Below are 22,826 nucleotides of genomic sequence, written 5' to 3'. Positions count from 1 at the left end.
CTTTCTAACCTATACAATTTTTTTTTTTTTACTAAATTAAACGTAACAGTCCCCCCTCCCCATTTATAATAGTTTATCAAACATCATTTGGTTCTGGAATTGAAATCAATGGAAAACATTTCCTGCTTCATAGGGAAATGAAAATTAAGTTCCAGGTTGCTTAAGGGATGTAGTCCAGGGAGCTGGCTGTCCCCCAAGAAGACAAAGATGCGGGAGCGAGAGGCAGCTGCCTGCAATCGGATTGGCACTTCTGGGGACGGTTATGTTGTTCGCAGATGGTGCCTTGATAGATGCGTGTTCACTGTGGGGCTGAAAATGTTGTGGGCACTGAAGCACAGGCAAGTTTTCATTCCCCTTATTTCTGAAGCAATGAGAAAATATTTCCCGTGTTTCAGAATGATGCTGCAGATCCTCTTAGACTGATTCAGGAGTGCAACTCTGGCCATTTAGATTTCCCATCTGAGGAAGTGTACGGGGTTCAAGAGACCATTCTCTCTCCACCCACCCAACCACCCCTAATTGGTTGGGAAACCACCCTCTAGTTCTGTTTTTATTAGAACTTTTGCCCTGTGGGATATTTTATGTTTCCTAGGCAAATGCAACATGAGAACAAATGCATATATAGTTATATACATAAAGACACCACTAGTAGTAATCAATTTGGATTGTACTGTAATTTCTTCGGCCAGGAGCAAATAACCACCTGTCTCAACCAAGTGACACCAAATCCTGCTGTAGCAGAAACCAGCCAGGGAAGCCTAAACAGGTGGAGCTTTAGAATAGAGTTTCTTTTCTTTGTTCCTTCCTAGGGAGAGTGGTTTGAAGAAGGAGAGGTTGGGCATAAGAGCCCAGGTCTTTTTCATTTGAAATACTTTGTGGATGTTATTTTACACAAAAGACCTGTTTCTCTGGATTCTTTTTAAAAAATTGGCAGCAGCATAGTGAGGTATTGTTTATTTTTGCCTTTGGAAGCCTTGGAGTGAAGTGAAGAAAGAATCAGCAGCTCCAGATTCTGCCCCTTTGTAGCTTTATAGTTTATTTTAGAGAATATGGACCAAGCTAATCCATAGATTTCCCAGAATTTTCTTCCCTCTCATCTGCAGAATGATGGTCTCTGCATGCATATTATCTTATTGCCTTATACACACAAGATCTATCACATCATGTCCTAGCTATCTATTTATACTGAAGAGCCCAACTAATGGCTTCAAGTAGCCTGGAATTTATAAATAAAAGAATTCTCCATTTTTAATTACAGTATGCAAAATAATGACAGCAAAAAACATTTTTTAATTCAGGATTCGAGGCTAATAATTGGCGTCCATCCATTCAAATTTGACTATAAAAATGTTACATAATTCACTATTAGCGTATATCTATGACTTTAAAGGCATTTCTGTCCATTTTGCAAAGTGAAGCACACAATTTGGAATTGCCTCATAATATACATTTGAGGCTCATTAAAGAATCTCTATCACAATTGTAATTTTACCTGAAAAATACTAAAGTTAGAGGAAAAACTTGATCCCAAATCTCCATTCTTCTATGTTGTAGTTTTGTAAATGTGGGTGAGTTCTTTTTTTTTTTTTTAAGATTTTATTTATTCATGAGAGACACAGAGAGAGAGAGGCAGAGACACAGGCAGAGGGAGAAGCAGGCTCCATGCAGGGAGCCCCATGTGGGGCTTGATCCTAGGACTCCAGGATCATGCCCTGGGCTAAAGGTGGTGCTAAACCGCTGCGCCACCCGGGCTGCCCCACATGGGTGAGTTTTTGAGGCTTTGTTTTCTCAGCTTTAGAAGGAACCAGTCACGGAATTAATATAGGGGTTACATGGGAAGTTTACAGAAAGTGCTTAAAAACTCAAGTATTATGTAAATATTTGTTGTTAGAGTAGTTGAATCCACATGGATCTGTGGCATCACGCTTTGCAAAAAGTATCTAGTTCCTATATCTTCTATGATATGCACAATAAAGTTCATCTTTCAGGAGATCACATCTCCAAAAAATATTTATTTCTTTACTCAGGAAAATAGATACAGTATTTGGAAATAGTTAAGGGGACTGTCAACTTTGTGTTTTTTTAAGATTTTATTATTTATTTGAGTGAGAGAGAACATGATCAGTAGGGAGGGGCAGAGGGGGCAGGGGAGAGAGAGAGAGAGAGGGAGAGAGAGAGAGAGAAGCTGACTCCTCGCTGAGGAAGCAGCCCACTGCAGGGCTTGATCCCAGGACCCAGAGATCATGACCTGAGTCAAAGTCAGATGCTTAACTGACTGAGCCACCCAGGTACCCTGAATGTCAGCTTTATTAAAATTATTAACTATGACACTAAACTCATATCTGTCAATAGTAACTCTGAACGTGAATGGGCTTAATGACCCCATCAAAAGGCGCAGGGTTTCAGACTGGATAAAAAAGCAGGACCCATCTATTTGCTGTCTACAAGAGACTCATTTTAGACAGAAGGACACCTACAACCTGAAAATAAAAGGTTGGAGAACCATTTACCATTCAAATGGTTCTCGATCCCTGGGTGGCGCAGCGGTTTGGCGCCTGCCTTTGGCTCAGGGCGTGATCCTGGAGACCCGGGATCGAATCCCACGTCGGGCTCCCAGTGCATGGAGCCTGCTTCTCCCTCTGCCTGTGTCTCTGCCTCTCTCTCATTCTCTCTCTCTCTCTCTCTCTCTCTGTATGACTATCGTAAATAAATAAAAAAAAAAAAAAAAAAAAAATTTAGGGATCCCTGGGTGGCACAGCGGTTTGGCGCCTGCCTTTGGCCCAGGGCGCGATCCTGGAGACCCGGGATCGAATCCCACATCGGGCTCCCGGTGCATGGAGCCTGCTTCTCCCTCTGCCTGTGTCTCTGCCTCTCTCTCTCTCTCTCTCTCTCTCTCTCTCTCTCTCTGTGACTATCATAAATTAAAAAAAAAAAAAAAAAAAAATTAAAAAAAAAAAAAAAAAAAAAAAAAAAAATGGTTCTCAAAATATACCCTAAAAACTATAGAACACTTCTGAAAGAAATTGAGGAAGACACAAAGAGATGGAAAAATATTCCATGCTCATGGATTGGCAGAATTAATATTGTGAAAATGTCAATGTTACCCAGGGCAATTTACACGTATAATGCAATCCCTATCAAAATACCATGGACTTTCTTCAGAGACTTAGAACAAATTATTTTAAGATTTGTGTGGAATCAGAAAAGACCCCAAACAGCCAGGGGAATTTTAAAAAAAGAAAACCATATCTGGGGGCATCACAATGCCAGATTTCAGGTTGTACTACAAAGCTGTGTTCATCAAGACAGTGTGGTACTGGCACAAAAACAGACATATAGATCAATGGAACAGAACAGAGAACCCAGAAGTGGACCCTGAACTTTATGGTCAACTAATATACGATAAAGGAGGAAAGACGATCCACTGGAAGAAAGACACTCTCTTCATTAAATGGTGCTGGGAAATTGGACATCCACATGCAGAATAATGAAACTGGACCACTCTCTAGCACCATACACAAAGATAAACTCAAAATAGATGAAAGATCTAAATGTGAGACAAGATTCCATCAAAATCCCAGAGGAGAACTCAGGCAACACCCTTTTTGAACTTGGCCATAGTAACCGGAGAAGGACAAACAGTGTATGTTCTCATTCATTTGGGGAATATGAATAATAGTGAAAGGGAATATAAGGGAAGGGAGAAGAAATGTGTGAGAAATATCAGAAAGGGAGACAGAACATAAAGACTTCTAACTCTGGGAAATGAACTAGGGGTGGTGGAGGGGGAGGAGGGCGGGGGGTGGGGGTGAATGGGTGACGGGCACTGAGGGGTACACTTGACGGGATGAGCACTGGGTGTTATTCTGTATGTTGGTAAATTGAACACCAATAAAAATTAATTTATAAAATAAAAAAAAATTATTAACTATGCTATAATTTGATGTTATATATTCTACCTATAATTCTCTACTCAATTTCACGTCCAGGTAGATATTTAGAAAAGTGCAAGATGTTTTTGTTTTGTTGGTTGGTTTGTTCTTGAATTTTTTAAAAAGCTATTTACTCTTTTTAAATATTACAAATCTGGTCAATTGTCTCACAAAATGGTTTTCTCCTAAAAAAAGAAACCGTAATTGGGGCGCCTGGGTAGCTCAGCCAGTTAAGTGTCTGCCTTCGGCTCAAGTCATGATCCCGGGGTCCTGGATCAAGCCCCACGTGGGGCTCCCTGCTAAGCACTTTCTCTCCCTCTGCCTGCCACTCTGCATACTTGTGCTCTCTCTTTCTGTCAATTAAATAAATAAAATCTTAAAAAAAAAGAAACCGTAGTAATTATGTTATGTATATAATTCGAATACTGAATTTATTTTTGAAATGTTTAAAAATACATTCGCCAAATTTAAAATCAAATGGTACCATAACTAGGAATTTTTCCATAGGCATTCTTGGCTGGAAAAATGGATTTTATTATTGTACATATGCACATGTTCATGTGAATATGAATATCACTGTTAAACTTGCATGATATCCTTTGCCCCTCAGTTACAACCCAAAGAAATACTATTCGATTTTCATTTGAAGATATAATTCAAGTGGAACTTAATTATTTTGAAATGATGTTCAGTTTGGTTTGGTTTTATACGTAGCAGCGGTGTGGAGGGTGTTCTTTCTGTTGGTTCAGCCTGATATTATTCTCCTTTGGCCTGGTCGATTTGTGGTGATGAGCTGACTTTCCGTCCTCTGCAAGAGAGTGAAGAGCGACCACAAATTGCTCTTATTCGGTTTATAAAATGCTCAGTGTTGCTCTGATCTGGGAATCAAATTACAAAGAACACCAAGACCTTCAGGAAAGGCGGCGACACAGAGCACAGTGCAGAGACACAAAAATGAGTCCCACCCAAGATGCTGGGAGAGGCGCTCCTGGGTGCCCTGTCATGCAATCTGGTGTCCCCTTTTGCAAGATGACCGCTACCAGCCTGGTTCCGTCCATCCACCACCTGACTCAGTTGTCATTGTTCCTGATCTCTCCGAACCCCTTTTTTAAAATTACTTCGTCAGCCATCTCGCCCCGAATACAACTTCAACTTTGCAATGAGAAAACTTCCCAATCAAGCTGTGAGGTCCAGGAAAACAACTCCAGGCAGATAATCTTCAACTATAGAGTCAGAAATTGATGTACTTAGCTCAGCACTGAGAAGTGCACAGAGTTCAGATAGCAATAGCCCTATAAACAGCCCCAAAGCAAAAGACTAGCCACTAAGTACAAATAGCCACAGATCAGAAGATGATTTCTATGTACAAAGAGTGCTTTTAGCTATTCTTTTGACTTTGCTGTCAATAGCTGTTTTCAAACACATAAAAAAAGAAGCAATATTCTTAAATGCTTCAGAATGAAGGAGTGTTTTACGTCTTTTTATTCTACGTCAAAAGCCTAGGATAAGGTCAACTTTTGGTATTAAGCCCACACTTAACTCATAGTGGGTCAGGGTGTCCAGCCGGGAACACACAGAGATTATATGACATGCAGATATTTTGTAATATGTTCTTTTTTTGTAATATGCTCTATGTGAGACATATCTGAGCTCACCCAAGAGAAATGATCTAGTTCTCTAATTTGTCACTTGAATTGAAAAAAGGAAACCTTTTTAGAAAACAGATTAGTCCCTCCAACTAACATAAAAATCCCTATAATGTGATAATTTAATTAATATATGCTATGTGGATAAATTCTAGCAACTTATATATACTAGCTATAAAATTTTTAGTGCCTTTAACTGAAAGGTTTTAAAATGCTGTTGGGACTGATATATTTTCTGAAATATCATTCAATTAACTTTGATTGTTTATGTAAAGAATGATGGGAAACTAATTGTCAACCCAGATAATGCTTTTATTGCTAAGAAAGCATAAATTCTTTATTATTAAGCAACTGCAAAATTCTTTTATGTGTTTAATGATGTGGCTGTTATAAAACTAGATTGGACAAACTGCTCATTTTATGTTTTCTTGTGAGGCAGTTTCATTAAGAAGTTACAGTTGGGGGGATCCCTCGGTGGCTCAGCAGTTTAGCACCTGCCTTTGGTCCAGGGCATGGCCCTGGGATCTGGGATCGAGTCCCGCATCAGGCTCCTGGCATGGAGCCTGCTTCTCCCTCTGCCTGTGTCTCTCTCTCTCTCTCTCTCTCTCTCTCTCTCTCTCTCTCTCTGTCTATCATGAATAAATAAATAAAATCTTTAAAAAAAAAAAAAGAAGTTACAGTTGGATGTGTGACGATGTGATCAGAAACGGTTCTCATTTAAATTAATTGTGAAATGTCTGAGTCACATAGTACCAGGGAGCATATTACCTATATTAGTTAGAAGCCTAAGTTTCCACTCTTGGATTTTTAGCAAGAATATTTTCATTATGTCTTAATTTAGTTTTGCATCCTTAACTTTTTTCTTTGTCACAGTATTTTTGAATTGACTTTTTCTTGGAGATGTGAGTTCTGAAAATTTGTGAGCTGCAAGTTCAAATTGGCCCTCGAGGTTAAATGGAAAGCTCCTATTTTTTTCTACCAAACTCCCTTTCTCAATCCTCAGAGCTCACCATTTCCTCAAGTTCCCTTTCTTGCCCATTCTGTCTTGAAAGTTAAGGTGTATATCTGAGGTACAAGTTGAATCTTATTTTTATTTTTTTATCCAATACAACAACCTCTGTCTTTTGAGTCTTTAATCTGCTTAACACTTTAAGTGTTGATATAGTTGGTTTAATTTTATTTTCTTGTTGTTTGTTTTCTACTAGCCCCACCTGTTCTTTCTTTGATGTTTTTTACTTCTCTTTTCCTGCCCTCTTTCCAATTAATCAAATATATTTATTACTACCCTTTTTTCTCTACTAGTGATTTTTAGTTCTACATATTTGTATTTCAGTGGTATACATTTCCAAATGCATCCTTGACTTACTGTACTGCACCTTAAGTAAATAATACAAGAAACTTACAGGAGTTTATCTTTATTTGCTTTCTCCCCCCTCCTCTCCAAACTGGAACACTGTTGAGAAAGAAAAGGTTCACCAGAATTGGTATCAACTGGTTGGACTAGTCTAGCACATAGGAAGACTCTATTTTTGTAGCCCCTCTCTTCCTGGGACATACTTCTTTAGAAACTGCTGCTATTTTAAACAAAAGTGGCTCAAGGTAAAGATTAGGAAGAAGGCTTTGGGGGTCACAGATCATGGGCCCAATCCTTGATCTGCCACTATCTAATAATTTTTGGCAAATTAATTAAACTATGCTTAGTCTTAGTCTTTGCACCAGTGGTAAAAATTGATCAGATGAGATCAAACTCATATAGATGTTATGAGAATTTAAAAACAAAATGCCTGGAGGGCACAGGATGCTGCCTGGCATACAGAGTAGTTACTTAACAAAGAGTGGGGATTATGTTTCCTGTAATTTTTTTAAAGACACGTGTGCCTTTCTCAAGTTTATACTTTGCATTTTTGAGAACCTTTGCTGATGGTTGCAGTAGACTGAGAGCATCATCCCACCAAGCTCTGCAGGAATGGCCTCAGTCTGTTGTTATAGCTAATCTTTCCAAATGCACACGGAGCACGTCTTTCTTCAGCTTGCAAGTCTTTATGGTTGGCTATCACCTAAGAATAAAGTCCAAGCTTATTAGCATAGCAAAGAATTTCCCAAGCTCTTCCCTGCCACTCCCTCTGTACAGTCCACATTCTAACAAATTCAACTCCTTGCTACTCTCTGTTCAGTAAAATCATGCCTTAGGGCCTTTGTTCAGGGTGCCTGAAGAATGCTCACTGATTCTTCATGACTCATCTCATCTTCATTGTTCAAGTTTCTCTGGTCTTTCACAATGGAGTTAATTTTCCCCTTTTTTTGTGCTCTGATATAACTTGGGATGTATCAGTAGCTCTGAGAGCAGTGTAAATGAGTTAAACTAATGAGTTAAACTAATACATGAGGTCAGCAGGACAAAAAGACTCTAGAGATAACATTTCCCCACCTGGAATTATGAAGAAATATGCCAGTGGTGGCTCTCATTCCTAGAGAGCCATGGAAAAGTTTTGTGGGATGTTATTGTTATAACAATGATCGAATGTGCAGTCACTTCTGCTATGATGTTGGTTTCAAACCTGTGAATTCATTCCAAGGCAATTAATATACTAGGGAACAATCTGAGCATAGAAGCGAATTTCAAGTTTGCTTTTTGCAAAATTCATCCACAGGAAACACTAAGGTAAATGCAGAAAACTGCACCCAGATGAACCTAATTGTGTGGGAATACACAGCATACACACGCACTGGGTAGGAAGCAGAATACACCACCCCAGAAAATGCCACTTCACACACTGCACATGTGGATTATTTTGAGCTGAAGACTATCAGGGCCCATCAGAGTAAAGAAGAGCTTTTTACCTGCCCATTAACTGCTTATAAGAATTTAGATAGGTGGCCTGTTAGAGGAAGAGAGCTATTAGCAGAGATAACTTTTTATATCCAAAAAGACTTATCTGCATGGCAAGGCAAAAATTTATCAAACATTTGCGCTTTTCATTTTCCTGTGAATTATCTCCCTTCCCTTTGAAGCCTCAGACTTCGCCTCCAGACTATCTCCTTCTCTTTAACTCACGAGAGTATGTAAATCTCAATTACCTGACTGCTGGGAAGTCTAATATTTTATTGGGGCTCTTGTACATATAAAATTTGTTGGGGATCCCTGGGTGGCTCAGTGGTTTAGCACCTGCCTTCAGCCCAGGGTATGATCCTGGAGTCCCGGGATCGAGTCCCACATCAGATTCTCTGCATGAAGCCTGCTTTTCCCTCTGCCTTTGTCTCTGCCTCTCTCTCTCTCTCTCTCTCTCTCTCTCTCTGTGTGTGTGTGTGTGTGTCTCTCATGAATAAATAAAATCTTAAAAAAAAAAAAAGAAATTTGTTTTTCCCCTGTTACTCTGCTTATGTCAATTATTTAGCAGACCAGCCAAAGAACCTAGAATGGAAGAAGGGAAAAGTTTTCCACCCCATAACACACACACACACACACACACACATGCACACACACTCCAAATATCTACCAGCTACTTCAGGTCACCATGTGTTATCCTACAAGGTTATGTTTTATTATTCTTTTGTATTTGTGAAATTTTATATATAAAACAAAACAAAAACACTTATGCAACATCCTTTTTTTTTTTTTTAAATTTTTTTTTTTAATTTATTTATGATAGTTACACAGAGAGAGAGAGAGAGAGAGAGAGTCAGAGACACAGGCAGAGGGAGAAGCAGGCTCCATGCACCGGGAGCCCGACGTGGGATTCGATCCTGGGTCTCCAGGATCGTGCCCTGGGCCAAAGGCAGGCGCCAAACCGCTGCGCCACCCAGGGATCCCTTTTTTTTTTTTTTTTTTTTTTAATTTTTTTTTTTTTTAATTTATTTATGATAGTTAGAGAGAGAGAGAGAGAGAGAGAGAGAGCTTATGCAACATCCTAAATCTGCTTAAGAATTCTAGTTCAAGGTCAGCCTGGGTGGCTCAGGGGTTAAGCATGCCCTTTGGCCCAGGGCGTGACCCTGGAGACCCGGGATTGAGTCCCAAGTCGGGCTCCCTGCATGGAGCCTGCTTCTCCCTCTGCCTGTGTCTCTGCCTCTCTCTCTCTGTGTCTAATGAATAAATAAATAAAATCTTAAAAAAAAAAAAAGAATTCTAGTTCAAAACACCAAGTAGTGCTTACAAAGGAGAACCCACTAGAGGATCCTAATGGAAATCATCAATACTTCTAAGGATCCTGTTGGTGTTAGTACTGCCAGGCTTAGGAGTTTCCCACGTCACTACAATTTCCAGTCTTCAGCTGCCAGGTGAAGCTCTCAATGCAGATGGGAAATCCGGAGGGGAAAAAAAAAAATTCCAGCAATGAGGTGGACATTAATTGAAGACTAAGGTTATATATACATTGAATCAAAATTTCAATTTTGATGAGCTTGGTATCTACTATAAACACATGCTCCAAAAGACCTACAGGTCAAAGGCAAAAAGACATACCACAGGAATGAAGACTGAGAGAGATCACCAACAGGAGGACAATGAGTCATACCTGTCCACATTGGATATTACAATTCCCACCCACCCCTCAGGCTTTTAGATTACCTCTCTTTGATCACCTCACAATAACTTGCAAGTTGTAGCCATTCCAACCTCTACTTCCCAAGCAAACTCCAGGTCTTTTGCAAGGTAAGGTGCCATATTTACCCTAGAAGTAATACATTTATTAACACTGAACACACAATATTTTGCTACCATTTTTATTAGGTTTCAATGTTTTGCTTGGTTTTTAACATATTGCTGACAAAATTTTTGAATTTTGTGCCCCTAACTCCCATTTTCCTCTATCATAAGCCCTGTGGTTTTTTAATTGCACAATTTTGCATGACAGGTGTTTTAGGAGTATGTCACATTCTGACAGAACTGACTGTACCACTGTATCTAATGGGCTGGTGCTGAGCATGCTAGTCAGAGCCATGTGTAGGAAAAACCAAGAATTTTCTTATGTTGGACATTACTTCCCATGTCCCTATGGGCGTAAACATAAAAGATAAGCTATAGTTATCTAAGTCTAGAACCCAACTCAATTTAACATACAAACTTAAAATGGTTTTAAACAGTTCATTCTTAAATATAGACTGAAATTTCAAGAAATGTCATTATCATGCAAATTGAAGGAGGATTATATTTTTTTCTAAGGACTATTCACCACTTGAGGAAGGCAGTCCCCTGGTTACAATGCCAATTAGGATTTTTTTCATCTCAAAAAAGAAAAATAAACATACACAAAGAAGTATAAATGAAAACCTCCACCAGCATCATTCTGCTCACGTGTCATTTCTGTGGTGATTCTATGTTTTCATGCAAAGATCAAATCCCTTCATTACATCTCCTGGTGCAGTCTTGCCTGAGCATCTGTATATTGAAATACATATTTCAGATCAGGTTCCTATAATAGATTAAGGGTATAATGTTGTGTTAATCATGGCTTTTCAATTTTTGTATTTCAACGTTTTGACATCTGGAGTCTTGCCAACCCTGTTGGGTTTTGCCCCTGTCAGGATCAGCCAGTCTCTAGAAGTAGTAGATGGTTTGCCTGAAGGCGGCTTTTCCAGTACAAACCAGTCAATTCAGAGGCTACATCCCAACCATCTCCTTTAGAGGCTATCCACCTGCTCTAATCACCCCAGGGCCAGGTACCAGGCAACTAAGGGCAGCCCTTGTGCTCTGGAGTCTGCTGAAATTTTTCCAACCAGCCAGTCCTAAGTCTGCTTACCTAACCTCGCCTGTTCTTTCCTGTGGAAACTGAAATAAAGGCTCTTGGCCACAGTCTCCCACCTCCCTTTTTCCTCTGCCTCCTGACCAACCTTGGTGCTTCCCTGTGTGGCCCTTAGTGACATTGTATGTCCCCTCCTGTTGGGAACTGTAAATAAACTTTTTAATGACAATTGTCTCCTGATCTGTTGTCCTTATCATACCTCAAATTTGTTATTAATATACTACATATTAAGCCAAGTATTTATTTTAAAATATGGGTGAAGTTTGGCTTTATTTTCTATGCATTTCATGATCATAAAGGGGGATTACAACTAATTATTATAAAATGGTAGCATCGCATTTGATGGAGTAATTACTGAACAAGTAATTGACTACCTTAGGAAGAGTATTAGCTTAGTTTTAGGAAGACTATCCCTTTTTAAAAAGATTTTATTTATTTATTCATGAGAAATACAGAGAGAGGAAGAGACACAGACAGAGGGAGAAGCAGGCTCCCTGCAGAGACCCCATGCAGGGACCAGGATCATGCCCTGAGCCAAAGGCAGACACCCAACTGCTGAGCCACCAAGGCGCCCCAGGAAGACTATCTCAATGAGAGGTTGGTTAGCCAACTTTGGGGTGAAACAAATGACACTTTTTTGTCTGTGTGTCTCAGCATCACAAGTATTTTGACAAACTCATGCAAAGTCTGACTTTCTTCTATGGACTATAGGATACATGAGATGGAGTATACTGTCACCAAAGACTCAAATCAGAGCAATGACTCTGCCTAGGCTCCATGATTAAATTTACATCATTCCATCAATTTGACCTCAGATCTCGTGTTTCAGCAGAGAGGAAAAAAATGATAATCAGAAATGGAAATTCTTATTTTTTTGGCAATTAAAATTTTCTATATAAATTAAAAACTACAATTGTAATTTGGACTCTAGTCCTTGAGAATTGGGTTAGGATAAGTCAGCACCCCAAATCTGATAATCCTGAGACAATGTCAAGATCAAGCAACTAATCCTAGAAGGCTTTGACAATCTTTTAGGAGAGCCCTGGACCTTGATAAATTTACCAGAAAACCAGAAATAAATCACAACTGATACTGAAATTATAATTCAAAACCACAATGAGATACCACCTCACACCAGTGAGAATGGTGAAAATTAACAAGAGAGGAAACAACAAATGTTGGAGAGGATGTGGAGAAAGGGGACCCCTCTTGTACTGTTGGTGGGAATGTGAACTGGTGCAGCCACTCTGGAAAACTGTGTGGGGTTCCTCAAAGAGTTAAAAGTAGATCTGCCCTACGACCCAGCAATTGCACTGCTGGGGATTTACCCCAAAGATACAGATGCAGTGAAACACCGGGACACCTGTAATTCAGGTTGATATGTCTCCTTTTACCCTAAATCATCATTTCCTTTTGTTGAATGTTTCTAATTCTCATTATATTTGCATAGCTACAGCAGATTGAATTGTACCTTCTCTAGATTTGGAAAATATAATGTCTACGGAGTGACTGGCACATAGGGAGTGTTGAATGAATAATGTAGATAAAGCAATAAAGTTATCAATCATTACAGCTTCATCACTGAGATGACAGAATAATGTACTCCAAGGCTAGGTGGCTCTAAGGTCAACACCCAACTTTGCCACCTAAAGCTGTATGTCCTTGAGTATACTCTTTAAACTTAGTTTCAACATCACTATAAACTGAGAATTAACCTATGACTTATTTTATAAGGTTCCTAATTATTTAAACATGTGAAGAGTTTAATGAAAGGCAATGTCCCATGAGCTGTCTGTAAAATCTAATTTTCATTACCATTGTTATTTCTGTTTTGATTTTTTTTTAAGAGACAGAGAAGTTGGGGGGGGGGCAGAGTAAGATCTTAAGAAGGCCCCAGACCCAGTACTCAATGTGGAGCTTGATCTCACAACCCTGAGATCATGACCCGAGCCAAAATCAAGAGTTGGACACTGAACTGACTGAACCACCCAGACACCTCTGTTTTAATCTTTAAAAAAAAAAAAAACATCTTTTTCTTTTAAGATTTTATTTATTCATGACAGACATAGAGAGAGAGAGGCAGAGACACAGGCAGAGGGAGAAGCAGGCTCTATGCAGGGAGCCTGATGTGGGACTCGATCTCGGGTCTCTAGGATCATGCCCTGGGCCGAAGGCAGACACTCAACCGCTGAGCCACCCAGGCGTCCCTGTTTTGATCATTTTTGACCCTTTCATCCTCCGTCTCATCAGAACTAATAAGCTGAGTTGATTTTATCTGTCATGAAAGCTGAATTGCTTTCACCCTTAACTTTGAAATATGTGTAATGCAGAAAGTGAGACTCTGATCATTTGGATTTCAAATCTAGCATCTGAAATATTTAATAACTCCAAATTGCCTCACCTCTGCTCTATTTTCTCAAATCTGATCTTTGGGGAAAATAGCTTCTCGCCTGACATGAGACTGTTTTAACTAAAGACATTTTGTTCATATCATCTTGATAGTTTCAAGTATAAGGGTTAGCCATATGGGTAATGAAGGATAATATTACATTATGACTTGATATTAACCTAACTAAATGGTAAAATATCAAGTATGACTTTCAGAGGGAACTTAATGAATAGAAGACTCAAAGGTAAATCACTTAACTCATTTATGCATAATGTTTTCCACTAGACTCTAGCCACTTTTTTCTTCATTTATTTCTTCTTTTTTGGTTCTAAGCATAAAAACAATCCATGGGGGGAAAAAAACCTCCATAAATTCCCAATTCTAGGATTACTTAGGTAAAACAGAAGCATACAATTTGTCTTATTATAGAAAAATGTTAAAGACAGGGACAGGTATTTTTAAATAAACAGAAATTCACATACAAAATTTTGTAATCTTTTTTAAGTTGGTTCTTTTTTTTTAAGATTTTATTTATTTATTCATGAGACACACACACACACACACACACACACACACACACACACAGAGAGGCAGAGGGTGAAGCAGGCTGCATGCAGGGAGCCCAATGCGGGACTTGATCCCAGGACTCCAGGATCACGTCCTGGGCCAAAGGCAGGCACTAAACCACTGAGCCACACAGGGATCCCCTGGATTTTTTCTTAAGATTTTATTTATTTATTTGACAGATACAGAGTGAGAGAGAGCACAAGCAGGGGGTGCAACAGGCAGAGAGAGAAGCAGATTCGCCACTGAACAGGGACCCTGATGTGGGACTTGATACCAGGACCCTGGGATCATGACCTGAGCTGAAGGCAGACACTTAATCAACTGAGCCACCCAAGCACCCCTAAAATTTTGGAACATTTGTCTTCATATATTCACTGAAAGAGCACCTGTAAACTCATAAATTTTGATTCCTGCTATTATCTTAAATCACAAGGCCAATTTCCCTCTATTATATTCTTTAAAGTTTAATGTAGGCTCAACAAAAAATGTGGAGTTCTATGCCAGAATTTCCTAGTGATGCTACAAATCAATTCCAAAAAATAATTATGTTGGAAACACAATAGTCAACATAAGTACAATCCATAATTTGCTGGCTATGTTGGCAGGGTTCTACGTAGAAGTACCCTGAAAGAATGGGGAAAATCTTCACTGCCAAGCAGTCAGTGATCATGTCAGTCATTAGTTTTTTAATATTATGACATATTGTAGCGATGTCCCCAAGTAAAGCAGGTGTAAAAATAAGACCTTAAAATATGGAAACAGGGCAGCCCCGGTGGCTCAGCAGTTTAGCTCCGCCTTTGGCCTGGGGTGTGATCCTGGAGACAGGATAGAGTCCCGCATCGGGCTCCCTGCGTGGAGCCTGCTTCTCCCTCTGCCTGTGTCTCTGCTTCTCTCTTTCTCTCTGTGTCTCTCATGAATAAATAAATAAAAAATTTTTTAAAAATATGGAAACAAGTGGAATTCTCATCTCTATGACCTCCAATACAGTAATGTATTTCTGATATACAGTGAGAAGAATCATGGCCATGCGATTTATTTTTTTTTAATTTTTTTTTTATGGCCATGCAATTAAAAAAAAAAAGTCACCATACCGCTAAGCTTTTTGGATGAATTCCTACATCTGTAGCGTTTGAGATTTAAACCCTTTCTATGGCCACTTAAATTATCCAGGCTCTTGTTTTTTTTTTTTTTTTGTCTGGTGGTGTTGGTGGGACTCATCTTCAATTCAGGGGAGAAATGAACTTATTGAGCTCTTCCTTCTGTTGCTAGACTGGATATCAGAAAACACCAGACCTGGGTGAGTTCCTGCTGCTCGTTGGGTGGAGACAGCTTTGTTACTCCTCCAGTTGTTGGGGTTCCAAACCAGTTCTTCTTCCTCTTACAGGCTTTCAGAATTCTCCTTCAGTTGCCTGTGTATTCTTTCTGGGGTTTACAACTATTAGTAAGTCAGAAAAAGCAGAGAGAAATAAAGTCTAAGCCATCTTACCCGGGCTAGAAGTACTAAACTGGCTAAAAGCATGAATTTTAAAATCTGTGAGTGTTATATTTCAAAGTCAGATGGCTTTGTATGTATCTGTTTTTGCACTCTATTTTATTTCATGACTATGTTTTTTTGTTTTGTTTTTAAGATTGTATTTATTTATTCATGAGAGACACAGGCAGAGGGAGAAGCAGGCTCCATGCAGGGAGCCCGATGTGGGACTCGATCCCGGGACTCAGGATTACGCGCTGAGCCAAAGGCAAATGCTCAACCACTGAACCACCCAGGTGTCCCTCATGACTATGTTTCAATTAATCAGGTTTGCCTCTGTTCTTCATCAGTACAAGTTATACTTCTGCTCCCTGCCTTGTAAAAAAACAAAGTATAGTTTATGTAGATTTTTACTGCTATTGCTGTTGCTTGTCTATATTCAGCTGATATGTTCTTGAACAAATCAAATTGTCAAATTGTCTTCTGGCTCATTTTCCCATTTGTAAAAATAGAGAGATTCATTGAGAATATGCCTCTGAAAATCTGTTACTGAATAAACTACTGAGGAAAAATGTAAACCAGCAAATGAGGGAGATGGTTTGGCAAAGACTCTCATGACAGTTTGAACCAGAGATTTCTTCAAGTTTATCAAATCAACCAGTTTGCTTGGAATGTTTCACCATGTGACTATAGGCTTGACAATTTATCTCCCTGTTAATTTTCTATTCTTTGACTCTGTTTTTGTAAGCTCTATTCTGGACATTATGTCAGACACTATGATTGAGACAATCCTAGAAGTGTTTGAAATATAGTTAAGTCACAAGATCTATACATGTATAAATATAATTACCAAGATATATTAGAATTAGAATGTGGTCAAATATGTGAATGAAAGCTTGCTATAGTATAAGCTCCATGAGGGGAAACACTGAGTTGATTTTTTTATGCACTATTTATCCCCAGAGTATAGAACAGAGGCTCAATGAATACTCATTGAATTAATGATGGACAGAAGTAAAATTTTAAAAATTAAAAATCGATATGGCATAATTTCCAGTGAATAAAAATATAGAGCTGGGATGCCTGGGTGGCTTAACGGTTGAGGGTCTGCTTTTGGCTCAGGTGGTGATCCTGGAGACCTGGGATCAAGTCCCACATCAGGCTTCCTGCATGAAGCCTGCTTCTCCCTCTGCCTACGTCTCTGCCTCTCTTTCTCTGTCTCTCTTGAATAAATGAACAAAATCTTAAAAAAAAAAGAGCTAACCAATCAGAATGGATGCCACCTGGTATACACTACTGAGTAGCAGCCATGGGTGCAGATCCATAAGAGAGAGAGAGAGGTGCCAGTGGTGCAAAGCTTCAAAGATTTGTAGATTTCAAGGTGGAGTGGCGGGTGGTATTTAACTGGGGGAATGATTTGAGTAAAAGTGCCAACCAAGATGAGAGTTCTAGAGAATAATGAGCAGAACCATCTGGTTTAATTGGAGAAAGAGAATAAGGAGTTTTGAAAAGGAGCTTGGGGTCCAGATATCAGACAGTCTAATACTTCATTTTTAAAAATCTTTGTATAAAAATATACAGGGGGCTCTTTTGTTGCTTCAAAAAATAATAGCAATACAAATATCTGAGTCTGTCATCTTCTTTTTCATTATTATCAGATTAATTAGTTTCACTTAATTGTTAGTTGAGTTTCTAAAACCAAACAAACCATTAACTTTTAATACATAACCTTAAAAATGTAATAATGACACAAAGTACAGAAATAGCTTCATGCATCATAGCCATGTTTAAATGTTCTCATAAAATCAAATGAAACCTATTACTGATATTAAAAAACTAAAAGAAAAAAAGGTATATCTTGACCAAATTATTCTTGGAATCTGTGTGTTTGGTTAAGTCTTTTCTATAAGGAGAAATAGAAACAACTAGCAAATTTTTCATGTGGCATGAGTAATCAGGAGAGTGGGAGGGAGGGTCACCTTACATGTGCATAAATAAATCATATTCAGATTCCTTCATATGTCTTACAGTCTTCCTCGACCCTGTCCTGATCTGAGAAGCATTGAAGAGAACAGTGACTCAGAGCCATTATTTAGTTATACAGAAGAAAAGGCTAATAAATACTAAACCCACTACTGGACTCTCTTCTGTCCTTGTATTTTTCCCAGCACTATTAACTGGGACACAGATTGTCTTCTATCAGAATCTGGAAAAGTGAGAGAGATTCAATCACTGATTAAAAAGACAGGTATCTGAAGGAAATTTTTTTTATTATTACAGAGAAACAGACAAGAACACCCATTTTAAAATTTGATTTGAATTTTGAATCTCATTGTATACACTATATACTGGCAAAGAATGTCTGTAATAATAAATGAAGTATCAGAATGCTATTCTGGGTCAAACATGGACAGGAAGGGATTCTAAGACCAGACCACACTACTGTGTTTACTTCACCCAAAAGCATAAAGGCTTCGTTCTAGAAAAATAAAAAGATAGAGGGATGCCTCCAAACAATGAAAATGCATATGATGTTAAGTCATAAAGGAACCTAAACTCCCTTCTCTTAAATTAGCAAAATTTGACCCACCAACCTCACATATAGCATTGACCTTGAAAACTGGTTTTACACCTTTAAGATGTTAATTCATCACCTCCTAACTAATTCAATTTCTCCCTCTGAAGGAACATTGCAATTTATTGAAGGGGCATACAGAAACATTTAGAAGCCTACCCTTCATTAACTTTAAAAAGATGCTAATCTCAATGATCTCCATAGGCCAATTTATTAAAAGAAAAATTAGTTTAATACTTGGTGAGTGGAACCTCAGAGCCTAAATTAATCAGTTCGTCACCACTGTCATTGTGGTGGGCTAATTGCAATCATCTTCCCTCCTAAATCCTTCTCTTATCTCTTGTATCTTCCCAAAGCCCTTTAGCACTCTCTGGTTTACTACTATTGTTTCATTCTTTCATACATCCTTATATCTACTATGTGATAACTTACATGGTTCTTTATGTCATGATTATTTTTTAATTTTAATAATGTTTTTATTGAACCAAATAAATCCAAAATCTTATCATTGTAAAATGCAATCCATATAAAAGTGAGTAATATATTGTATATTCTTCATTTGGACTGAGTGCTCAAAATCCAATTATAATTTTACATTTACAACACATCTTGATTTGAAAGTTAAATTTTATCAGATGTACTTCATCTGTATTTAGGTTTCATAAGATTCACAGTTGAAAAAGAATATTCATATACCCAAGTTGTTCCAAACATACCTTAAAATTTTTCAAGAACTAAATCAAATATCAGCTTTTAAAGTTAAATTTCCACTAATTAAAATCAAATCAAATTTTAAAATCCCATCTTTTTATTGCTGAGTAGTATCCCATTGTATGGATGGACCACAGTTTGTTTATTCGTTCATCCAGTGAAGGATATTCAAGCTGTTTCCAGATTTTGGCAATTGTAATAGAGCTGCTATAAATATTTACATATAGGTTTGTGTGTGAGCATAATGTTTTATTCTTCTAGGGTAAATATCCAAGAGAGGGAATACTGGCATACAGTGAAGTCTGTGTTTAACCTTACAGAAAACAGTTTTCCAGAGTGCTTGTATTATTTTGCATTCCCACCAGCACTGTAGGAGTGCTCCGGTTTGTATTCTCACCAGCCTTTGGTTTGGTGAATAACTTTGTTTATTTGTATACTTTAATTTATTTTTTTAAGATTTTTTTGAAAAGCAGCCTTTACTTATTTATTTATTTTTATATTTTATTTATTTATTCATAAGAGACATAGAGAGAGGCAGAGACATAGGCAGAGGGAGACGCAGGGTCCTCACAGGGAGCCTGATGTGGGACTCGATGCCTGAACTGGTATCACGCCCTGAGCTAAAGGCAGACACTCAACCGCTGAGCCACCCAGATGTCCCATTTTTAAAAGATTTTATTTATTTATTTGAGAAAGAGAGAGAGAGAGAGCATGAGTAAAGGAGGAGGGGCAGAGGAAAAGGGAGAAGCAGACTCCCCGCTGAACAGGGAGCCCCATGCAGGGCTCAATTCCAGGACCCTGGATTGTGACCTGAGCCAAAGACAGATGCTTAACCAACTGAGCCACCCAGACATCCCTATTATTTATTTTTAAAGACTTACTTATTTGAGAGAGACAGCACGAGCAGGAGGGGCAGAGGGAGAAGGAGAAAGAATCAGAAGCAGACTCTGTGCTAAGTGTGGAGCCCCATGTGAGGCTCAGTCTCACGACCTTGAGATCATCACTGGAGCTAAAATCAAGAGTCAGATGTTTAACCGACTGGGCCCCCCAGGCACCCCTGGAGAGTAACTTTAATTTGGGCCATTCTAATGTTTGTGCTGTGATGCATTTCCCTTATAGCTAGTGATACTGAACATCACTTTATGTGTTGAGTTGCTTACCATATATCGTCTTTGGTGAAGTGTCTGTTCAAGTATCTATTCAGGTTTCAGAACTAATAACCTGCATCCCTATGGGAAATAACTTTATTAATTAAAGTATAGTGCTTTTGTAGAAGTCTCTTTGCCTTTGGTCCTACAGCCTATTAATTTCCAAAGTTACTCAGGTCGGTGCCTTTCCCCCATCTCGCTTATTTTGTGTTTCATTCCCCCAGGGAGGTTATATACATTTGCAAAATTGTTAAACTGAGGCTTTTTGAGCATTTGAAGAGTTTATTTGAAGAAAATAAAATTGGAGTTGGGTAGTGCCAAACTGGAAGTGGTTGGAAGTGCTCCAGCAACAGGAGCCAGGAGAAAGAGATGATGAGGAAGCAAAGCAAGGAAATGATTTGATTGGCTGTAGCTTAAGCAGTTGCCTTATTTTGGAAAGCCCATTTGGCTCTTTGTGATTGGTTGTCCTTAGGTTTTGATTCCTCAACCTTGAGGAATTTCAGGCTTCAATTTTGGTTTGCTTATATAGGCTACTAAGGCATTAAAGCCACCTCAGTTGGGGCCCCTGTGTGGCTCAGTTGGTTAAATGTCTGCCTTGGCTCAGGTCATGATCCTAGAGACCTGGGGTCAAGCCTCATGTTGGGCTCCCTGCTCAGCAGGGAACCCGCTTCTCTCTCTCCCTCTGCCACTCTCCTTGCTTGTGCTTGCTTGCTCTCTCTGTCAAACAAATAAATAAAATCTTTTAAAAAGTAAAAAAAAAAACAAAACAAAATAAAATAAAGCCACCTTAGTCTAATGGCCTGCTTGTTTGATTAATTTAACAGTTTCAGTTAGATTATTTTTGTCACCATCTGATTTCATTCTGAGATCTCTGAATTGCCTAAGTGATCTTCTAAAATCTGCATATATTAGGGTTTGTTCTTTGGGCTGTAAAGTTCCAATAGGTTTTGACAGACACATGGCATCATATGCCCACCATTATATATCATAAAGAAGAGCTTCACTGTCTAAATAAATCTTCTGTGCTTCACTATCCCTAGGGGATTAGGGATGGCTCCCCATCCCCAATCCAAACCCAATCACTGATACATTTACATCTGTATAATTTTGGCTTTTCCAGAATATCATATAATTGGGATAATAAAGTATGTAACTTTTTTAGACTGGCTTTTTCACTCAGCAATATGTATTTAAGATTCATCCAAGTCTTTTCATTCCTGATAGCACATTGCTTTTTATCATTAAACAGTATTCCATTGAATGGATTGAAGAACATTTTAATTACCTCTAGGTTTTGCAGTTATGAATAAAGATATATAAACAATTGGACAAAGGTTTTTTTTGTGGACATAAATTTTCGTATCAGTTGAGTAAATACCTAGGGGTACAATTGCCAAATCATATGGTAAGACTGTGTTTAGCTGTAAATGGAATGGTCTGCCAAATGGTCTTCAAAGTGGCTGTATCATTTTGCATTCCCAGGAAAAATTAGTAAGAGCTCCAACTCTCTACATCTTTACCGGCAATTGGTATTGTCATTTTTTTGGATTTTAGGTTGGAGCCTTACTCTAATGTGATCTCCATCTTTATAAAAGGAAGAGACATTAGGGATATGTGTGCACAGAGAGATGACCACAGGAAGTCACAGTGTGAAGACAGCCATCTGCTACCCAAAGAGAGAGGCTTCAGGAGAATCCAAACCTACCGATACCTGTTCTTGGATTTCCACCTTCTAGAACTGTGAGAAAATACATTTCTGTCATTTAGTTCACCCAGTCTTTGGTATTTTGCTTTGGCTGCCCTAGCAAACTAATCCACTAGGTTCTGTACGTTTTCCCCTATGTTTTCTTCTGGAAGTTTTATATTTTTAAATTTGATATTTAGGTCTGTAATCCATTTTGAGTAAATTTCCATGGCAGGTATAATGTCTGTGTCTAGGTTCTTTTGTTTTGTTTTGTTTTGTTTTGTTTTGTTTTGCGTATGGGTGTGGAATTGTACCAGTACCAATTTTTGAAAAGACCATTCTTTTTCCATTGCATTTTTCTTGCATCTTTGTCAGAGATCAATTGATTATTTTTGTGTGGGGTTATTATTATTTTAATACTTAAATAAGTGAATTTGAATTAAAAATTAAAAACAAATATCTAAAAATACAGTAATGATCTACTTAGCTCGATATTAACTCCAAGGCTATTAACTGATCTGTATAACTTATTGAATCACCTATCTCACTTTGAATTCTTTTTTTATGTTCATAGATGAGGTCAGATTGAGCTAGTCCTTAGAACAGAACATTGCATTTGAATACCAATTATGTAGACTGGTATTTAGGGGAATCCAGCTTCAGGCCAAAATTTTATAAGAGATCTTTCAGGTCCCACCATAGGCGATTGCAAAGTCCTTAACTGAGAGACTAGATGGAGGAAAGCTGCCTCCCCACACCAGATTCAGTGGAGCGCAGCCAGTGCATTTCAGTCTTGAAGGGGTTGCAGTCAAGGACTCAACCATGGTTAACTTGCCACCCCCCATCCTGCCTTCTGGTAGTCACACATATATCATATTTGCATATGTTCATCAGTACAAAGCTTTAGCATGTTTGTTTTGATCATGTTTTATAATTTTTTTCCTGTTTCTTTGATTCTCCAGATT

General features: G+C 38.5%; 1 pseudogene; it reads left to right on the top strand.

Moving 5' to 3' along the window:
- Nucleotides 1-207: 207 nt before the first annotated feature.
- The window catches only part of LOC129505235 (tRNA (guanine(6)-N2)-methyltransferase THUMP3-like), a 31,324-nt pseudogene continuing 8,705 nt past the window's right edge, over nt 208-22,826 (top strand).

This window comes from Nyctereutes procyonoides, unplaced genomic scaffold (assembly GCF_905146905.1).
Source record: "Nyctereutes procyonoides isolate TBG_1078 unplaced genomic scaffold, NYPRO_anot_genome, whole genome shotgun sequence".
Taxonomy (NCBI): Eukaryota; Metazoa; Chordata; class Mammalia; order Carnivora; family Canidae; genus Nyctereutes; species Nyctereutes procyonoides.
This window is presented reverse-complemented; position numbering and strand designations above follow the sequence as displayed.